The 20,598-nt window shown below is 51.4% G+C and overlaps 1 long non-coding RNA gene across 3 annotated transcripts; it reads right to left on the bottom strand.

Annotated features, from left to right (window-relative positions):
• Nucleotides 1-3,115: 3,115 nt before the first annotated feature.
• Nucleotides 3,116-19,209, bottom strand: LOC144947887 (uncharacterized). Of its 3 annotated transcripts, XR_013640116.1 has the most exons (6): nucleotides 19,090-19,209; nucleotides 17,280-17,395; nucleotides 14,177-14,490; nucleotides 7,020-7,213; nucleotides 5,217-5,291; nucleotides 3,116-3,216 (listed from the first exon to the last, which is right to left on the bottom strand). It is a non-coding gene; the product is annotated as an uncharacterized LOC144947887 (long non-coding RNA). The 3 variants fall into 3 exon arrangements; XR_013640114.1 differs by lacking the exon at nucleotides 17,280-17,395; XR_013640115.1 differs by lacking the exons at nucleotides 14,177-14,490; nucleotides 17,280-17,395.
• Nucleotides 19,210-20,598: the final 1,389 nt, after the last annotated feature.

Genomic DNA, 20,598 nt, shown 5'->3' on the forward strand with positions numbered 1-20,598 from the left:
TCAATAAATGAAACTGAAAAATGTAATTCAGTTCAGCACCATGGACAGCGCTTACCTCCTTGTGAAGCGTGTTTCCCTCTCTTCTTTCCTGCCGCCGGTAATCTGTTTAGGAGCCAAGCCACCTCTTCACTTATTTTTGCCCGAACCCTCCGACTCTTGATCGACTTCGCCGACTCGTTTTCGCGACGTCAGCGACGTAAAACATCTTCGCAAAACCCCACGCGGCACTGAGCGATAAGCTACCGCACATCAAATGAGCTAAACACTCTGACGCACCAGCGTGGTGAAGTATGCTCGGACGGAAATCCCGTGATCGGCACGGCGCCGGGGGAAGCTTTCAACCAACAGCGGATTCACGGTAAGTTTACAATGTTCAATTTAGATTTAAAGCTTTCGTGACTGCAGGGATTCATCTTCTTGGTTCTTTCGGTAAAGTCACGTAGAATGGAAATAATAAAATAATACAAATAAAACATAATAAAATAATTCTCACGACGTTTCGGCCACAACGCAAGCAGCCGTCCTCATGTGAAGAACAGGTCTGTCGAGAATAGTCTGAAATGTCTTCTTCTCTTCTCGACAGACCTGTTCTTCACCTGAGGACGGCTGCTTGCGTTGTGGCCGAAACGTCGTGAGAATTGTATTTTATAATGTTTCATTTTTATCATTTAATTATTTCCATTCTACGTGACTTTACAATGTTCGTTAAATGCATTTTGGGAGTCGGTTCTTTCGGCTCAAACCATCATCGTGCGATCGTTATCGCTTGCCCAAAATCCTTTGGCAAATTCACGATTCAATTGTAGGTGCTTGGAATAAGCCATCATCCATCAGTGGATCGATCATGGCTGTTGCTGATGGTGATGGAAGCAAGTCTATATATGAGAATGGGTTTTCCCCTTTTTTCTGGCAATAAAACAGGTGTTAAGATGTTAAAACACCAAACTGGCACCTTTTGCAATTGAATCATGTCTGCATTAATCACAATGCTTGTGGTCAGAATGCAAACAAAAAACGTACTATGATAATAAATGCATTGTCCTTGAAACTGATTGGTCCACACCAGAGAGACAACTTTCTTTTGAGCCTCGTCTCAAAAGGTGTTAGACCAGAGGACACCAGAGGCGTGAATCAGTTTCAATGACAATGCATATATTATCAGAGTATGTTTTTTTTGTTTGCATTCTGACCACAAGCATTGTGGTTAATGCAGACATGATTCCTTGTAAAAGGTTTCAGTTTGGTGTTTAACATCTTAACACCTGTTTTGTTGCCAGAAAAAAGGGTGAAACCAATTCTCATATTTTGGTACTGGCAAAGGAGGTCTCATGATGTACAAGTCTATTTACCCAAGACCAACACCCCTGGCGCTACTGAATGTACGCATGTATGTATGTATGTTGACCTTCTTTCGCGCCGTATGTGGCCAACCGTGGTAATACATTTGGCACGTTTGATTACCGTGACGCCTTTATTAATCGGCTGTGTCGGGTGGTGGAGGGTTCACGACGCAACATTATTACACGGCGATTTTACCCAAACGAAACCAATTTGATTCCCACGGCCGGCATTTGAATTCACAAGCTTCCAACTGCACGCAGCTACCACCCATATATTATGCCATCATAACGTAACACTTGTATGTGTTTAAAATTAACATGGGATTAATCATCATCATCATCATCATCGTAATTCGTGTACGGACCCTTTGACGGGCAACTGCTAGATGTGAGCCTCCCCCGGGCCGTGCGGATTTAACAACCATACTTCAACCGCGCTGGTCAGGCAGTGTAGAGTGGTACAGAACGGGTGCGTATGCTTGGACACGGTAACATATCAGCAGAGTACTGTACAACAATCTAAAGGGTGTCCCATGCATCTGGAATTACATAAAAAAAAACAATTAATATTTTACCTGGCCATTGGCTAGGACGTCGAGTGCCTGTGTAATGGCCAGCGATGAAGCCGCGATCTCACACAACTGGGGATTTTTTTTTTTAAATCTCCGGGGTCATTTCAAGGCGGCGCTGGTCAAAGCGGAGAAACATTTCAGAGCGTTGAACATTTGCGGCCGCACATTAATGAGGCACCTAACACCGCCGCTCCTGATGCAATTGAGCCGTGTGCTTGCTGACTTTGTATCTCGTCTGGAGTTGTGTGTCGTGAACAACGGTGGACACGTTCAGCACGTGCTGTGAATACAAGCGTTATTACTGCATTTTTTGCATTATTTTTTCTATGATTCCAGACTTATGGGACACACACTGTGTATATATATATTGCTTCACCGCCCTCTGCTACCCACAACGTAGCCTCATGCACGACGAGTACTGTGTAGTCTGTATTAAAGGGACTCTTTGCTTAACACATTCATTGAACATCGGCAGCCTATAGGAACACCCTCTCGTGCATTGGCGGTCGCCAAATCCACGCGCTATCCAACCTCAACATCCTCGCTCAGCCTCTGAAATATTCCGGTGCATTCCACACGATTTTGATCGTTCTCGCGGCATCGGAGGCGGGGGTGGGTGGGGGGGGGGGTCCTCATCCAGTGGAGGATTCTCAAACGCGCCGTACATCCACGTTCGTTTCCTCCGCATTATAAAACGCACGCGCATTCACATTCATGTTCACACGAAGACATGTCGAACCAATGTGACATTGAGCGATCGTTTGGATCACTATTTGCCTGTGTGTACATGTGTGTAAATGTGAGTGTGTGGACACGTGTGTGTGTGTGGGGAGCGGTAGTGTAGTGGGTAGTGCGCTGCGCTATGAACCTGGCGACCCGGTTCGATTCCCCGCTCACGGCCAACACCGGTGACGATTGTCTGATCCGGTCCTGGGCCTCCCCTAGGTCGACTCAGCCTCAAACTAGTAACTGGTGCAGTGTGTAGTAAACATCACCACTAGGGAGACAAAGGCGGCCGGGCGTGCTGTTGGCTACCCACCCCCTCGTGTGCCGTGCCGACCTTCATAGGTGCTCGCAAACAGCACTTGCCCCTACAGTCTGTTACAGGCTACACGGGGGATCTTTCTCTTCGTGTGTGTGTCGTCTTGTGTGCTGCTTGCCCCCCCCCCCTCGCCGTCACCGCCCTCCCTCCTCCCGACCGCCTTTGTCTCCCCGCCGCGCGTGAACCGCTTGACTCGGACGCAGTTAGAATGCAGCGCGGCTGATCGCGTGAGTCAGGCCCGCCCACACACTGACGTCAGCGTCTATCATTGTGGGAGTAGAGGGGGTGGAGGGGGGGGGCAGTAGTGGGGAGGGAGTAGTGGGGAGGGGGTGGGGTAGTAGTGGGGAGGGGAGGGGGTGCAGAGACAAATGCTTGTTATGCTGTTCACGGTCTCGGCTGAGAAGCAATGCACAGTCGAGCTCACGGCGTACCACCGTGCATATTAATAGTATATCAATAGTATTAATAGTATATCAATAGCATATTAATAGTATTAATCAGGGCCTCGAGTTAACACGAGATGAGACGAGACCGCAGTTCTGTGGAGACGTCTACGATGGTCGTTTACTTTGTTGAGTGTTATGTTATATTATTATTGTTGTCGTTGTTGTTGTTGTTATTGTTGTTGTTATTATTCTCCTGCTTCGGAGACGTTGGAGAAACGCATCCCGGAATGAGCGCAATAAGAATGGCCGTTGAATCGCACTGCCATTCAGAAAGAGTGGGAATAATCATTTGTGTAGGAGCCTACATAGGTCTCTATGTGATGCTCTGTGGGTCTCTATGTGAGTCTGTGGGTCTCTATGTGATGCTCTGTGGGTCTCTATGTGAGTCTATGGGTCTCTATGTGAGTCTATGCGCCTCTATGTGTGGGTCTCTATGTGTGAGTCTATGGGTCTCTATGTGAGTCTGTGGGTCTCTATGTGTGAGTCTTTGCGTCTCTATGTGTGGGTCTCTATGTGATGCTGTGGGTCTCTATGTGAGTCTATGGGTCTCTATGTGAGTCTATGCGTCTCTATGTGTGGGTCTCTATGTGTGAGTCTGTGGGTCTCTATGTGTGGGTCTCTATGTGAGTCTATGCGTCTCTATGTGTGGGTCTCTATGTGATGCTGCGGGTCTCTATGTGAGTCTATGGGTCTCTACGTGATGCTGCGGGTCTCTATGTGAGTCTATGGGTCTCTATGTGATGCTCTGTGGGTCTCTATGTGAGTCTATGCGCCTCTATGTGAGTCTATGGGTCTCTACGTGATGCTGCGGGTCTCTATGTGAGTCTATGGGTCTCTATGTGTGGATCTCTATGTGATGCTCTGTGGGTCTCTATGTGAGTCTATGCGCCTCTATGTGATGCTGCGGGTTTCTATGTGAGTCTATGGGTCTCTATGTGATGCTCGGTGGGTCTCTATGTGAGTCTATGCGCCTCTATGTGTGGGGCTCTACGTGATGCTGCGGGTCTCTATGTGAGTCTATGGGTCTCTATGTGTGGGTCTCTATGTGTGAGTCTATGGGTCTCTATGTGAGTCTGTGGGTCTCTATGTGTGTCTGTGGATCTCTATGTGAGTCTATGGGTCTCGATGTGTGAGTCTATGGGTCTCTTTGTCTGAGTTTATGGGTCTCTATGTGAGTCTGTGGTTCTCTATGTGAATCTATGGGTATCTATGTGATTATGTGGTACTCTGTGTGAGTCGATGGGTCGCTATGTGTGAGTTGATTAGTCTAAATGTGAGACTGTGTCTCTACGTGAGTCTATGGGTCTCTGTGTGAGTCTATGGGTCTCTTTGTGATTATGTGGGTCTCTATGTGAATCCGTGGGTATCTATGTGAGTCTATGGGTCTCTATGTGTGGGTTTCTATGTGAGTCTACGGGTCTCTATGTGTGAGTCTATGGGTCTCTATGTGAGTCTATGAGTCTCTTTGTGATTCTGTGGGTCTCTATGTGAATGCGTGGGCATCTATGTGAGTCTGTGGGTCTCTATGTGAATCCGTGGGCATCTATGTGAGTCTGTGAGTCTCTATGTCAGTCTACATTTTGCTACGTGGGCTTATTGATCTCTACGCACGAGTAGATTGCTCCGTGTGCGTGCGTGTGTGCATCCAACGCGATGTGTACTTACATCGGATCTAAATGCGACCGCATATGAAGCCACTGCACAGACGCAGTGATGACGTTTGTTTTAGAGAGAGAGTGGGAGACGGCAGGCGGAGGCAGATGAAATAGAGGATATCCTTGGTACGTATGTACGTTGAACTTCTTTCTCACCGTACCTAGCCAACTGTGCTAATCGGATGTGCTTTGGTCCTGGACGCGAACAGGGGGCATGGAGTCGACATCACGGACGGCTGGGGGAGAATGGATGTCCAGACGATGAGGGAAGAGGGGGGGGGGGGCAGCAGAATATGTTATTGAATAGAAACAATCAATATTATTGGGGCTGCAACGACGAATTGTCGAATCGATTAACATCGATAATCTCACGGTGCAGCGGATTTGCATCGCTCCATCGCAACGTCTATATATATATTTTGTATCACCGTAATATATTCTAGATTTGAAGCTTTCGTGACTGCAAGGATGAATATTCTTAGGTTTTTTCGGTGAAGTCACGTAGGTTAAAAAATTAAAATTAATAAAAGTAAAATAAAATAAAAATAAAAAATCGCGACGTTTCGGAGGCAACACAAGCTTCCGTCTTCGTAATATATCATAAACACGCCGAGCTAACGGGTAAGAGGAACGCATTTATTCGGTGATGTTTCGTTGGAACTGGTGGTGGTGCAGGCACAACATAATGTGCCGTGAGTTAGTGCCATTGCACCGAAACGTCGCCTATCGATTACATTTTATTATTTCCCTTTAACTCCACACGCAGTGCTATTGACGAATGTGTTGAGGTTTGTATTTTGCAAACAACATCTCGCGGCCCGCATGTCCTCTGGACGTTGCAGCCAGCCAGCCAGATAAATTGTATTAATAATACAGCATGGGGTGGGCGGAGGTGGTGAGTGGGTGATGGGGCGGGGGGGGCTGATCTATACGGCCGAGTAAGGGTTGGGCTACCCGGGTCCCCCACCTCACCTAACACCCACACCAAAGTGGCGTGGAATCTTCGTTCTGACAATGATGTTGCGTGCACGGCACGTGTGGGTGTGTGTGCGTGTGTGCGTGTGTGTACGTGTGCGTGTGTGTACGTGTGCGTGTGTGTGTGCGTGTCTGTGCGCGTGTGTGCGTGTGTGTGTACGTGTACGTGTGTGTACGTGTGCGCGTGTGTGCGTGTATGTGTGTGCGTGTCTGTGCGTGTGTGTGCGCGTGTGTGCGTGTGTGTGCATGTGCGTGTGTATGTGGGTGTGTGTGCGCGTGTGTGCGTGTGTGCGTGTCTGTACGTGTGTGTGTGCGTGTGTGTGCGTGTCTGTGCGTGTGTGTGCGTGTGTGCGAGTATTTGTGTGCGTGTGTGCGTGTCTGTGCGTGTGTGCGTGTGTGCGAGTATTTGTGTGCGTGTGTGCGTGTGTGTGTGCGTGTGCGTGTGTGCGAGTATTTGTGTGCGTGTGTGCGTGTCTGTACGTGTGTGTGTGCGTGTGTGCGTGTCTGTGCGTTGGTGCGTGCGTGTGTGTGCGTGTATGTGTGTGCGTGTATGTGTGTGCGTGTGTGCGTGTCTGTGCGTGTGTGTGCGATGATGGAACGGTAGCGGTGAACGCGCTGCGCTACGAACCTGGCGACCCGGGTTCGATTGCCCCTCACGGCCAACACCGGTGACGATTATTTGAACCTGTACTGGGCCCTCCCCTAGGTCGACTCAGCCTTAAATGAGTACCTTTTGCGGTGTGTAAGCATCGCCACTGGGGAGACAAAGGCGGCCGGGCGTGGTGTTGGCCACTCACCCCCTCTTGTGCTGTGCCGGCTTTCATAGGTGCTCGCTAACAGCACTTGCCCCAACAGTCTGTTAAAGGCTATACTGGGGGATATTTGTCTTTGTCTTTGTGCGCGATGGTGGATCGGTCATCACACTGCGTTATGAACCAGGCGGCCGGGCGAGGTGTTGGCCGCACCACTCCCTCGTGTGGTGCGCTGACCTTCAAAGGGTGCTCGCTAACAGCCCTGTCCGCAACAGTCAGTTCAAGGCGACACGGGGGGCGGGGGGGGGTCGTTGCCTTTGAAGTACATTCACGTGGTGGGCCGTGTCTGCACCATCGTCGTCATCATCATCATCCGCATCAATCCACTGCTGGATGAAGGCCTCCCCAAGCCGTCACCATCATTGATAATCCTGCAAATTCACAGAGCACCCGCACCAGATATCTCCTTCTGTGTGTGTGTCATCGTAGTGCTGGTGTGGGGAGCGGGGAGTGTAGCGGTTAGCGCTGCGCTACGAACCCGGATTTTTACAGAATTCGATTCCGGGACTCGGTTATCTGACCCGGTCTGGGGCCTCCACTACGTTGACTCATACCTCGAATGAGTAGCTGGTGCGGTGTGTAAACATTGCCACTGGGGAGACAAAGGCGGCCGGGCGTGGTGCTGGCCACCCACCCCATCGTGTGCCGTTCCGGCCGTCATAGGTGCTCGCTAACAGCACTTGCCCCAACAGTCTGCAAAGGCTACACGGGGGATCTTTGTTGTGCACATGATGTGCGCGGCTACAGCCAAATCATTCACCTTAACGCAGCCAGCCACGTCCGATCTCGGTAGCTAAGCAGGCGTTGAGCCTGGTTAGCACCCGCTTCGGGTGACCACCTGCAACGCTCTGGGCTTGCCAGGGGTTGTAGGCGCGGGCTGCAGTGAGGTGGGGGCCAGGATGTGGCGGTGCTGAGTGTGAGCCCCCCCCCCACTTACACCCTCGTCTGCAGCAGGCGAGGCGCTGGGTTTTCTCGGGGCGTCTCCTGTTTCTTCCCGAACGAAGCCGAACTCTCGTTCGTCAACAGCGGAATTCACGGCCAAAACATCCCAAAATGTAGCGACACCCTCGTGAAAATGAGGCTCGGGCCTTTCTTGGGTACACAATCGCATCACCTTTACGTCTGGATTTTAAATGCTCCATACATCCCGTGGAGTCATCCAGTGCTTGCCGTGCGGAAAAAAAGCCCCCCCCGTCCCGTAACAAAGCGCACATCCAATAAACATGGGACGTGCCAACGTTGGCCCAGCTTTGCATGTTGGCTCGACAGATGGTTGACCTTGCTATCACATATTCTTAGGTTTACTCGGTAAAGTCACGTAGGTAAAACATTTTAATTAATAAAAGTAAAATAAAAATAAAATAAAAATCACGACGTTTCGGAGGCAACACAAGCTTCCGTCTTCAAGTGGAACCGTCACAGCACGACTGCTGTATCAAGTAAAGAGGAATTGGCGATCACAGCTTAGGTTTGTAACGTTAAGCACGTGTCGTTACCGTCACAAAGACAAAGATCCATGAGCGGACCGGAGGGGCAAGTGCTGTTAGCGAGCAGCACCTGTGAAGGCCGGCACGGCACACGAGGGGGTGGGTGGTCAGCACCACGCCCGGCCGCCTTTGTCTTCCCAGTGGCGATGTTTACACACCGCACCAGGTACTCATTTGAGGCTGGTTCGACCTAGGGGAGGCCCAGGACCGGTTCAGATAATCGTCACTGGGTGTTGGCGGCCGCGAGCGGGAATCGAACCCGGGTCGCCGGGTTCGTAGCGCTACACCACCGCTCGCCACACGCAGAAACACACGCATACCTACCGGATTATAAGACGCACCGCTCCAAACGTTTGATTTCAAATACAGGAGGGACAAAAGGTGCGTCCTATAATCCGACGAATGCGGTAAGAACGATTGTGTCGGGATGTCGCGGGAGGAGGAGGAGGAGGAAGCGATGGCGAGGTGGCCCCTTCCCTTTTGAATTCCACGAGCCGCTCCCAGCAACGTCCCACGGACGACGTGAACCATCTTCGTGGTTCTTTCGGTAAAGTCACGTAGAATGGAAATAATAATAAAATAATAAAAATAAAACATAATAAAATAATTCTCACGACGTTTCGGCCACAACGCAAGCAGCCGTCCTCAGGTGGAGAACAGGTCTGTCGAGAAGACAGTCTGAATTCACGACGTTTCGAAGACAGAGTCTGAATTCAGACTCTGTCTTCTCGACAGACCTGTTCTCCACCTGAGGACGGCTGCTTGCGTTGTGGCCGAAACGTCGTGAGAATTATTTTCTAATGTTTTATTTGTATTATTTTATTATTTCCATTTTACGTGACTTTACCGAAAGAACCAAGAAGATGAATCCCTGCAGTCACGAAAGCTTTAAATCGAAATTTGACGTGAACCTTCTTTCACCGTCCAGGAAGTCCACAGAAGGCCCATCGCGTGTGCGATCTGAAGCCTCCTTGGGGGGTGGGGAGGGAGGTGGCCGATCTGCGATTTTTTAAAAATCCTTTATATTAGGTTCGCTTGCTTGCTTAGGACCGTGCAAATCTTTCGGTCGTTTTTTAACCCACTTCCCGTGATCCAATCGAGCTGACATTTTGCACACAGACTCGTTGTGCGTGACAATGAATGTTCGTGAAATTTTTTTTCCAAAATTGTACACTTTTTAGGACAAAAATATTATATTTAATTACCAATTGCTTAATGGTGCAATGCAATCATCTGACCCATAGGTGGCAGCCATCTCAAGCCAGGGGACGAGAGGACTCTAGCCGCCACGCATATAAAGGATTTATAGTGAAAAACTTTGTTTTTACGGGTTATACTTATTCTCTCTCTGCCACTCATCACGGTGTGTTGACTTTCTACTGCCCGTCACGCGGACTGCGGTCACAATCGCAGCGGCGGCGGCAGGGGGCAAGGGCAGAGGGGAGGGGGCATGGAGCAGGGGGCAGGGGGCAGGCAGCAGGGAACAGGGGGCAAGGGACAGGGGGCAAGGGGCAGGGGGCAGGGGGCAGGGAGCAGGGGGCAGGGAGCAGGGGGCAGGGGGCAGGGAGCAGGGAGCAGGGGGCAGGGAGCAAGGGGCAAGGGGCAGGGGGCAAGGGGCAGGGGGCAGGGAGCAGGGGGCAGGCGTAAGGGACAAGCGGAAGGGGGCAGAGGGTAGCGGCCGCGACGCCTTTTGGCTGACAATGGAAGAGAGACGGAGCAATCTACCGCCTCGCGTGGCGCTTTCGGATGCGCTTCTGGAACGCTCTTCCTGCCGGCATTAGCACGCCACAGGAGCTTTGCGCGTTCAAATCGCCTCAATTGAAAACTCATTTTTGTGTTTAGTGTGGTTGTTCCCCCGCACACCACTCCGATTGACTACGTACGGTGCGAAAGAAGTTCGACATACGTACAACTTTCCTTGACTCAACTCCCCTCCCGGTGGTGCAGACACGGGTACAGCCGTTGCTCGTTGCAGTACACGGCTCAACGTCAATGCCATCGTCCTCTGGCACCTCGCGGCGAGAATGAGTGACTTGTTGCGTGTGTCTTACCACCTGAGTTCGATTCCAGTCGACGACTAACATCAGTAGCGAGTGATGTCTGAATCGATTCTGGTTTGGCCCGATCACCCCAACCCTCGCTTCGGCAGGCCACAGTGACCACCATATGGCCAAACTAGAGTCCCATGACCATAGTGGGGAAGTATGGTCAAACTGGAACCCCGTGACCAGAGTGGGGAAGTATGGTCAAACTGGAACCCCATGACCAGAGTGGGGAAGTATGGTCAAACTGGAACCCCATGACCAGAGTGGGGAAGTATGGTCAAACTGGAACCCCATGACCAGAGTGGGGAAGTATGGTCAAACTGGAACCCCATGACCAGAGTGGGGAAGTATGGTCAAACTGGAACCCCATGACCAGAGTGGGGAAGTATGGCCAAACTGGAACCCCATGACCAGAGTGGGGAAGTATGGTCAAACTAGAACCCCATGACCAGAGTGGGGAAGTATGGTCAAACTAGAACCCCATGACCAGAGTGGGGAAGTATGGTCAAACTAGAACCCCATGACCAGAGTGGGGAAGTATGGTCAAACTGGAACCCCCATGACCAGAGTGGGGAAGTATGGCCAAACTGGAACCCCATGACCAGAGTGGGGAAGTATGGTCAAACTGGAACCCCATGACCAGAGTGGGGAAGTATGGCCAAACTGGAACCCCATGACCAGAGTGGGGAAGTATGGCCAAACTGGAACCCCATGACCAGAGTGGGGAAGTATGGCCAAACTGGAACCCCATGACCAGAGTGGGGAAGTATGGTCAAACTGGAACCCCATGACCAGAGTGGGGAAGTAGGGTCAAACTGGAACCCCGTGACCAGAGTGGGGAAGTATGGTCAAACTGGAACCCCATGACCAGAGTGGGGAAGTATGGTCAAACTGGAACCCCATGACCAGAGTGGGGAAGTAGGGTCAAACTGGAACCCCATGACCAGAGTGGGGAAGTAGGGTCAAACTGGAACCCCATGACCAGAGTGGGGAAGTATGGTCAAACTGGAACCCCGTGACCAGAGTGGGGAAGTATGGTCAAACTGGAACCCCATGACCAGAGTGGGGAAGTATGGTCAAACTGGAACCCCATGACCAGAGTGGGGAAGTATGGTCAAACTGGAACCCCATGACCAGAGTGGGGAAGTAGGGTCAAACTGGAACCCCATGACCAGAGTGGGGAAGTATGGTCAAACTAGAACCCCATGACCAGAGTGGGGAAGTATGGTCAAACTGGAACCCCATGACCAGAGTGGGGAAGTATGGTCAAACTGGAACCCCGTGACCAGAGTGGGGAAGTATGGTCAAACTGGAACCCCATGACCAGAGTGGGGAAGTATGGTCAAACTGGAACCCCATGACCAGAGTGGGGAAGTATGGTCAAACTAGAACCCCGTGACCAGAGTGGGGAAGTATGGTCAAACTGGAACCCCGTGACCAGAGTGGGGAAGTATGGTCAAACTGGAACCCCATGACCAGAGTGGGGAAGTATGGTCAAACTGGAACCCCGTGACCAGAGTGGGGAAGTATGGTCAAACTGGAACCCCATGACCAGAGTGGGGAAGTATGGTCAAACTGGAACCCCATGACCAGAGTGGGGAAGTATGGTCAAACTGGAACCTCACGGCCAAATCGGCGTGGAGTGACGCCTTCATCCAGCTGTGGATCAACAAACGGCGTGTAACCATTACAGCAATGATGATGATGATGATAATTATAATTGTCAGTATTATGTTAATATGAGGATGGATGCTGCAACGGAGGAAGGGATTAGCGCAAGAGAACTTGCGATCGGTGAAGCGTTCCCACGGTTCGTTTTTTCCGGCGCGGCAATTGAATCGGAATCCTACAGAACTGAGCCGCATCCGATATACACATGTGCTTTATCCTGATTGTTGTTGTTGTTATTATGTAGTGCGGAGCCTGAGTACCCGGTGAATCAGCCTTATTGACTTATTTCGGATCGGGAAACTCGTCCCCATGTCTAGACACACATCGTGGGCAGCCCCTCCCCTCAATCCCCCCCCCCAGCCTCACCTCCACCACCCACGCCACCCCCCCCACTCAACCTCCCCGTCGTGACGTGGGCTGCTCTGACGTCAATGGAAATGAGTGCACGCAAGCCCGCCTTTGCGATGAGGGTAGAGAGAGAGGGCGGGCGGGGAGGTGATCGAGAGCGAGAGAAGAGAGAGGGGAGAGCGAAGAGAGATGGGAGGAGAGGGTGAGGGATTGTGGGAGGGGAGAGGGAGAGAGGGTGGTTGCCACCAATGAGGTACGAAAAAATCCGGGACGTGTCATGCAAAGTAAATGAAGAACATCTCACGATTAACATCTCACAGTGAATATATCACCATTAATATCTCACAATTAATATCTAACAGTGAATATCTAACAGTGAATATGTCACAGTGAATATATCACCATTAATATCTCACAATTAATATCTAACAGTGAATATCTAACAGTGAATATGCCACAGTGAATATCTCACCATGAATATCTCGCCACGCATATCTCACAGTGAACATCTCACAGTGAATATCTCACAGTGAATATATCAGTGAACATCTGACAGTCACTATATCACCATTAAGATCTCACAGTGAAAATCTGACAGTGAATATCTCACAATGAATATCTCACAGTGAATACATAAGTGAAAATCTGACAGTGAATATCTGACAGTGAATATCTCACCATGAAGATCTCACAGTGAACATCTTACAGTGAATATCTCACAGTGAATATATCAGTGAAAATCTGACAGTGCATATCTCACAGTAAATATATCAGTGAAAATCTGACAGTGAATATCTGACAGTGAATATCTCACCAGGAAGATCCCACAGTGAATATCTCACAGTGACCATCGTCTCACAGTGTCATTATTATAATAATGTTTGATAGTAACAGCAGAAATAATAATAATTCACAGCAACACGACGATTCCCTAGAAAAAACCGGGACAGGTGGCAACCGCGAGAGACGGCAGCCGAGAGGAGAGTGGAGAGACAGAGAGCCAAAGGAAAAGAGAGAGAGAGAGAGGAGAGAGTAGAGAGAGTAAAGATAGAGAGAGGTAGGGGAGAGATGGGAAAAAGAAACGCATCACCATCACCACCACTATAAGAGTATAATCATCGTGATGGAGACAGAGAAAATAATAATAATAAAACAAACGAATATAGGGAGGGAGGGAGAGAGAGGGTTCATGTTCTCGTGTGTTTTCACATTTAAATTTATTTAATGCCGAATTGAACATCGGGATGATTTGTGTTTTTTTAAAACGTGTGCATTAAAACACGTGTTTGTGTGTGTGTGTATAAATTGGGAGAGCGATATGGTAGGGCTAGGCAGGTAGAGAGAGAATGAGAGAGAGAGAGAGACGGAGAGAGACGGAGAGAGGGAGAGAGTGAGCTTTGCCAATTGGCATGCGAGCAGGGTCTGACCGATGTGCTTTGTTTGTGGAGAGGGAATCTCGGCTGAGATGTTGAGAGAATTCTGCGTCCCGTGGCCATAGGGGCTTTGAGACAGCAGAGGTAGGCATTGTGTGTGGGACGTGGGGTGGGGGGGTTCGGGTTAAGGTTCGATTGCGGCTAGGGTTAGGTACCCGTAGCAGGCGATATGTGGAGAGGTCGAGTGATATTATGGCTAGGGTTAGGTGCCAGTGTTAGGCGTTGTGTGGAGCGTTAGACTTCGCTTGCTGAACGAATACATTGTGCTCAGGTCGCACTCATTCCACACAAAGCGCTTGCCACGAATGAACCACGACACCTCGCTGCTGATCTAGTCAAGGATCACGAACCACCATCACGCGAACTCCGCTCATCCTCGAAGCAGCGGCGGCGGCTTCTGGCTCGGCCATCGGACAGGAGGCAGTGGCGGTCACCGCATCGCGCAGCACTTTCAGACGCGCTCCTGCGGCCGTCTGGAACGCTCTTCCGATACGAGGAAGCCACTAGGAGCTACGCATCTACATTGGAAGCGCGTTTCTTGAGGGCTTGCTCTTTGCTGTGTTTAGTTTGTTGTCCTGACCGCCCGCAAACCTCCGATTGGCGCGGTTGGCTACGTACGATTGCGATAGAACGCTTCGCGTACCGTGCAGGCATCGGTGGGCACCTGGACAGAGACACAGAGAGAGAGAGAGGGGAGGAGGACACATGCGCCACTTCGAGTGCACTTGTTAAATGTTTAATGTTCCTTTATCTAAACCGGCTGGGGGGGGGGGGGGGGGGCGGGCGGCGGGATAGAGGAGAAAAACAAAATCCCAAATCATTCAAGGACGGATTGATCCGGGCTTTCGCGGTGCCTCTCGAAACGGAGACTCGCAGAGCCGCGCGCGCCCTGGACGAGACGAAACTTTTCGAAGGAAAGAAAAGTTTGGGATCTCACTCGCCATTGGTCGCGGCCCTTCGCCCCCCCCCTCCCCGTTCCTGGTTGAATTCGGTTTCGGGTCTCGGTGCGCTAACCATTGCGCCACCGCTCCCCCCCTCCTCCCCCACACACGCACATAGAAAGACAAAGATGCCCCGTATAGCATTAAATAGATTTCGATTTAAAGCTTTCGTGACTGCAGGGATTCATCTTCTTGGTTCTTTCGGTAAAGTCACGTAGAAGGGAAGTAATAAAATAATATTATATTATTTTATTATGTTTTATTTTTATTATTGTATTACTTCCCTTCTACGTGACTTTACCGAAAGAACCAAGAAGATTAAATAGATTGTTGGGGCAAGTGCTGTTAGCGAGTAGTACTTAGGGAAGCCCGCACGATACATGTACGATGGACTGATATGGCAAAACACCACGCCGGGCCGCCTTTGTCTCCCCATTGGAGATGCCTACACGGCTACCCTTTACAATTTTTTTTAACCAGGTGCATTTTTGTCCGGGGCCTCCAGTTTTTCCCTCCACATTTAGAATCAACGTCACGCGTTTAAAGTCTTTGGCTGCGATATATTTCCACATGATGATAAGCCACATCGTTGAGCTATCATTTGTGGCCAGGTCGCTTCTGAAGAAAAAAAATCAGCTTTGTAGCTCAGTGGGTCACACCTGGTAAAAATAAAAAATTAACCCGTAAAAACAATGTTTTTCACTATAAATCCTTTATATGCGTGGCGGCTAGAGTCCTCTCGTCCTCTGGCTTGAGATGGCTGCCACCTATGGGTCAGATGATTGCCTGCCAGCATTAAGCAATTGGTAATTAAATATAAAAAAAAAAATCCTAAAAAGTGTAAAGTTATGGAAATTTTTTTTCACGAAAATAAATTGTCACGCACAACGAGTCTGTGTGCAAAATGTCAGCTCGATTGGATCACGGGAAGGGGGTTAAAAAACGACCGAAAGATTTGCACGGTCGTAAGCACGCAAGCAAGTGAACTTAATATAAAGGATTTAAAAATGCTCATATATCTAGTTTTAACCTCAACACATTGTTCTATGGGTCTTTCGGTAAAGCCACCTGAAGACGATTGCTTGAGTTGCGATCGAAACGTCGTGATACTTTTATTATTTTTCTATCTCCGTGGCTTTACCGACAGACCCATAGAAAAGATTTAAGTCACGACTCAACACATTTGTTTAATAACACTGTGTGGCCTTAAACAGAGGATATAATAGGCGACGTTTCTGGCAGTAGTCCTCATGCAGAGCACACAGAGAGGCCAGAGTGGTAGAGCGAGGCAGTGTTCTTGGGTTCTGTTGTTGGCTCTGCCTCTTGCACCACTGTCAGTGCAGCAGATGCACCAAGCCCGGTTGCTGTTGGATCGTCAGTGGCGGCGAGTGACACGTGTCCCGCTACTAAGGCTCCCTCCCGGCTCACCAATCGGCAGTGACCAGTGTGGTGAAGTGTGGTAGCGGCCAAAACAAGCTCCGACCACGGCTATGTGGTGGCTATGAGATGTTAACTACCTCGCCTGGTATACAGGAGGTCGTGGGTTCGATCCCGACCCTGACGCCTGCTGCTGTATATTTGGAGTTCGCGTCTCTCTCTCCCCGTGGTCGTGTGAATTTTCTTCCGGGCCCTCCGGGTTTTCCCCTCCACATTTAAAATCAACGACGTGGCTTCTATGAATTTCCACTTGATAAGCCACTTCGCTGAGCTATCATTTGTGATTGCCAGGTCGCTTCTGAATAAGAGCTGTACAGCTCAGTGAGCCTTACCTGGTGAAATAAAGACAAGTCGCAGAGTTTAGTTAGAGTGTGGGAGGTATCTTCATCCAGCAGTAGATCGACAAATGACCGCTTCGTGAATACTTTTGTTTTCATCTGGCCATATTTTATAGCGAAGGGGAAATTGATTCTAAGTGATACTCATCAGCAACATCAACGTTATCATCGGTAACGGTGGGGGAGTGAGGTGGGGTGGAGGGCACGGGGGGCTGGGGAGAGGGGGGGAGTGAGGTGGGGTGGAGGGCAAGGGGGGGGGCTGGGGAGAGGGGGGGGTAGGTCCATGAGGGGGGAGCGGGATGGGGGGAGGGCACGGGTGGGGGGGCTGGGGAGGGAGAGGGTAGGTCCATGAGGGGGGGAGGGGAGTGAGGTGGGGGGGAGGGCACTGGGGGGGCTGGGGAGAGGTGGGGGTAGGTCCATGAGGGGGGGGGGCTGGATGGGGGGAGGGCCGGTTGGGAGAGGGGGGGGGGTCCATGACCTGTCCAGATTTAGGTATCACTCGTCACTGATGGTAGCCCTTGCCAGGCATCGAACTATGAAATTCTGCGGCCACCGGCTTACATAAGCGGAGCGCAGTGCGCTGACCTAACCACTGCGCCACCGCTCCATCCTTTGAAGGCGCAACGCTTCCTCCTGCAACTCTGAGACTCCTTGCAATTCGATTGAAAATGTCGATGATGACGACGATGATGCGACATTCGGAACAACAAAGACAAAGATCCCCCGTATAGCCTTACCAGATTGTTGGGGCAAGTGCTGTTAGCGAGCACCTTTGAAGGCCGGAACGGCACACTAGGTAGTGGAAGTCCCATCACCGCGCCCGGCCGCCTTTGTCTCCCCAGTGGCGATGTTGCTACACACCGCACCAGGTACTCATTTGAGGCTGAGCCGACCTAGGGGATGCCCAGGACCGGTTCAGATAATCGTCACTGATGTAGGCCGTGAGCGCAGCGCGCTAACCACTACACCACCGCTCCCCACAACCGCGACACACACGCGCCACTTACTAACCCACGGTTTCTGTCGTAATGCTGCTGCTGCTGCATCGGCAGTGGTGCACAAACACTCGCAACAAAAGAAACCCGAGCACATTCGTCAACAATAACAACAACAACAAGAACACAGTTGCCCTAAACGGGAAAAACAACAACAGTGAATATAATAGGCGACGTTTCGGGCAATGACCCTTGCTTATCATAGCATCGATTACAGCCATCTTCATAGCAGAGATGCCATGACCATCGTTGTGCTATGAAGGCTCCTTGCCCGAAACGTCGTCTATAATATATATATATTTCCTTGCAGGGCAGTGCTATTGATATTTGAGTCCAGGTCGCCTTTGTAAACGAGGTAATGCATCTCGTGTCTCAGCCAGCCTATATTTAATATCTTGGTTAAACAAAGGAGACACACTGCTACTGAATTCGCCATAGTGCGTGCGCGCGTGTCTGTGTGATGCTGTGGGGAGCGGTGGCGCAGCGGTTAGCGCGTTGCGCTGCGAACCCGGCGACACGAGTTCGATTGCCGCTCACGGCCAACACCGGTGACGATTATCTGAACCGGTTCTGGACACCACCCCTAGGTCGACTCAGCCTCAAATGAGTACCTGGTGCGGTGTGTAAACATCAGCACTGGGGAGACAAAAGCGGCCGGGCGTGGTGTTGGCCACCCACCCCCTCGTGTGCCGTGCCGGCCTTCATAGGTGCTCGCTAACAGCACTTGGCCCCACACTCTGTTAAGGCTATACGGGGGATCTTTGCCTTTGTGTCTGTGTGGAGTGGTGGCGCAGTGGTTAGCGCACTGCGCTACGAACCCGGCGACCCGATATCGATTCCCGCTCACCGCCCAACATCATTGACAGCGACCATCCTCTACGTCGACTCAGCCTAAAATGAATACCTCGTTCGATGTAAAAAACAACAACAGCCCATCAACACGAGGGAGACAAAGGCGGCCGGGAGGGGGGCGGCGTGGGGGGTTCTGGCCACCCCACGCCTCGCGCGTAGGTGCCGGCTTTAATAGGCGCTCGCTAACCGCACTTTGCCCCGACAGTCTGTTGAAGGCTATACGGGGCACCTTTATCTTTTGTGCGTGCGCAAACAAAGACAAAAGGTCTTCCGTTGTAGCCTACACGGGCTGTTGGGGCAAGTGCAGTTAGCGAGCACCTATGAAGGCCGGCTCGGCACACGAGGGGCTGGGTGGCCAACACCACGCCCGACCGCCTTTGTCTCCCCAGTGGCGATCTTTACGCACCGCACCAGGTACTCATTTGAGGCTGAGTCGACCTAGGGGAGGACCCAATACCGGTTCAGATAAATCGTCACCGCTGTCGGCCGTGAGCGGGAATCGAACTCGGGCCGCCGGGTTCGTAGCGCGGCGTAGCGCGCTCACCACTACACTACCGCTCCCCCACACAGCGACACACACACACACACACGTGCACGTACACGCGCGCACGCGCACGCACGGAGACACGGGCACGCGCGCGTGGATTTTGTGAATGAAAGCCGCGTTTAGTATTCCGCTCTCGCCTCGCTCTCTGATTACCTCGGCACCGTGGTCGGTCCCCTTCTGACGTCAACGCGCGTGCGATGAGTCCGTGAACGCGGACGGATTGGCGGTGGTGGTGGTGGTGGGGGGGGCAGAGAGTGGGGAGAGAGGGGAGGAGGAGAATGGGGAGAGTGAAGGGGAGGGGGGAGCACGGGAGAGGCTGCGGCTGACGGTAAGAGCGCACGCGCGCGTGTGGGTGGCTGAGCAGGCAAGGCTGGTGGTGGATGGGTGGGGTTGTAGGAGGGACAGGGATAGGTGAACACACGCGCGCTCACTACTCCAAATGCGGTGTGTGGTGGGGGGGTGTTTGGGGGGTGTTGGCGCGTAGGCGAATGCGGTACAGCCCCAACAGACGATCGTCACCGAGCCCCTAGATGTTGGGGACGCCGGTCACCCTGCCTCGTCTCTCCTCTCGGCCTTTGTCGGAATCGTTGCTGCGACGGCGACGATGATGCGACGTGGAACAGCAGCAAGACGCAGCAGCAGCGGCAGCAGCGGCGGCATCATCGCCAGCAGCAGTAGCAGCGGCAGCAGCGGCAGCAGTAGCAGCGGCAGCGGCGGCAGCGGGATGAGCTAAAGGAGGAGACGACAGTTTGGGATTGAACATCACGGGGCGAGCGATGTGTGGCGTGTCGATCGGGCGCTTATAGGACAAAAGGGCCACACACACACCCACACACACCCACTCACCCACACACACAGTCTCCACTCCACAGCTAAGGGAGCTGAGTGAGCGAGTCAGCGTTAGAGGCGGTTAGCGTATCGGCCTAACGATTTATAATTGCAACTCAATTAGAATATCATTACATCCGTGTAGGTGACCAGCCGAGGCGGACGTCTTATATATATAGAATTTCGTTTTCTTTATTTATTTCACAAGCGCTGGACAAGACCCACAAGGTGAGAGAGAACATACCACGACAATGCTTGGGGGTTTTTCATTGACGCGCGCGTGCGTGTGTGTGTGCGTGTTGTACTGTTTGACTACAAGGTGCGATTATTACATCGCCACTAGGGAGACAAAGGGGGTCGGGCGTGATCCTGGCCAGACACCGTCTCGTGTGACGTGAGGGCCTGCAGAGGTGCTCGCTAACAGCCCTTGCCCTAACAGTCCGTTGAGGCTATACGGGTGATCTTTGTCTCTGTTTGGTGGGGGGGTGGTCGCCACGTCGGGCTACGATGTCCCGGCGATCCGAGTTCAATTCCCGCTCACAGCCAACAACGCCGGTGACGAATGCCTGATTCAGTCCTGGGCTCGCAGCACTTGCCCGCAAACGTATGTCGAGGCTATACGGGGGGTCTTCATCTTTGCACTGTTTGCACACGCGAACAGAGACAAAGAACCGCCACCCCCCCCCCCCATGTAGCATCAATATAATGCTGGGGCAAGTGCTGTTAGCATACAATCACGTGCACACACAAACACACGTGTAGTGCGTATGATTCGCGCATTTTAGTATTTTGACAGTCCATAGATACACGCACACACACTCAATCTGTCTCACA

Source organism: Lampetra fluviatilis, chromosome 47, assembly GCF_964198595.1.
Source record: "Lampetra fluviatilis chromosome 47, kcLamFluv1.1, whole genome shotgun sequence".
NCBI lineage: Eukaryota > Metazoa > Chordata > Hyperoartia > Petromyzontiformes > Petromyzontidae > Lampetra > Lampetra fluviatilis.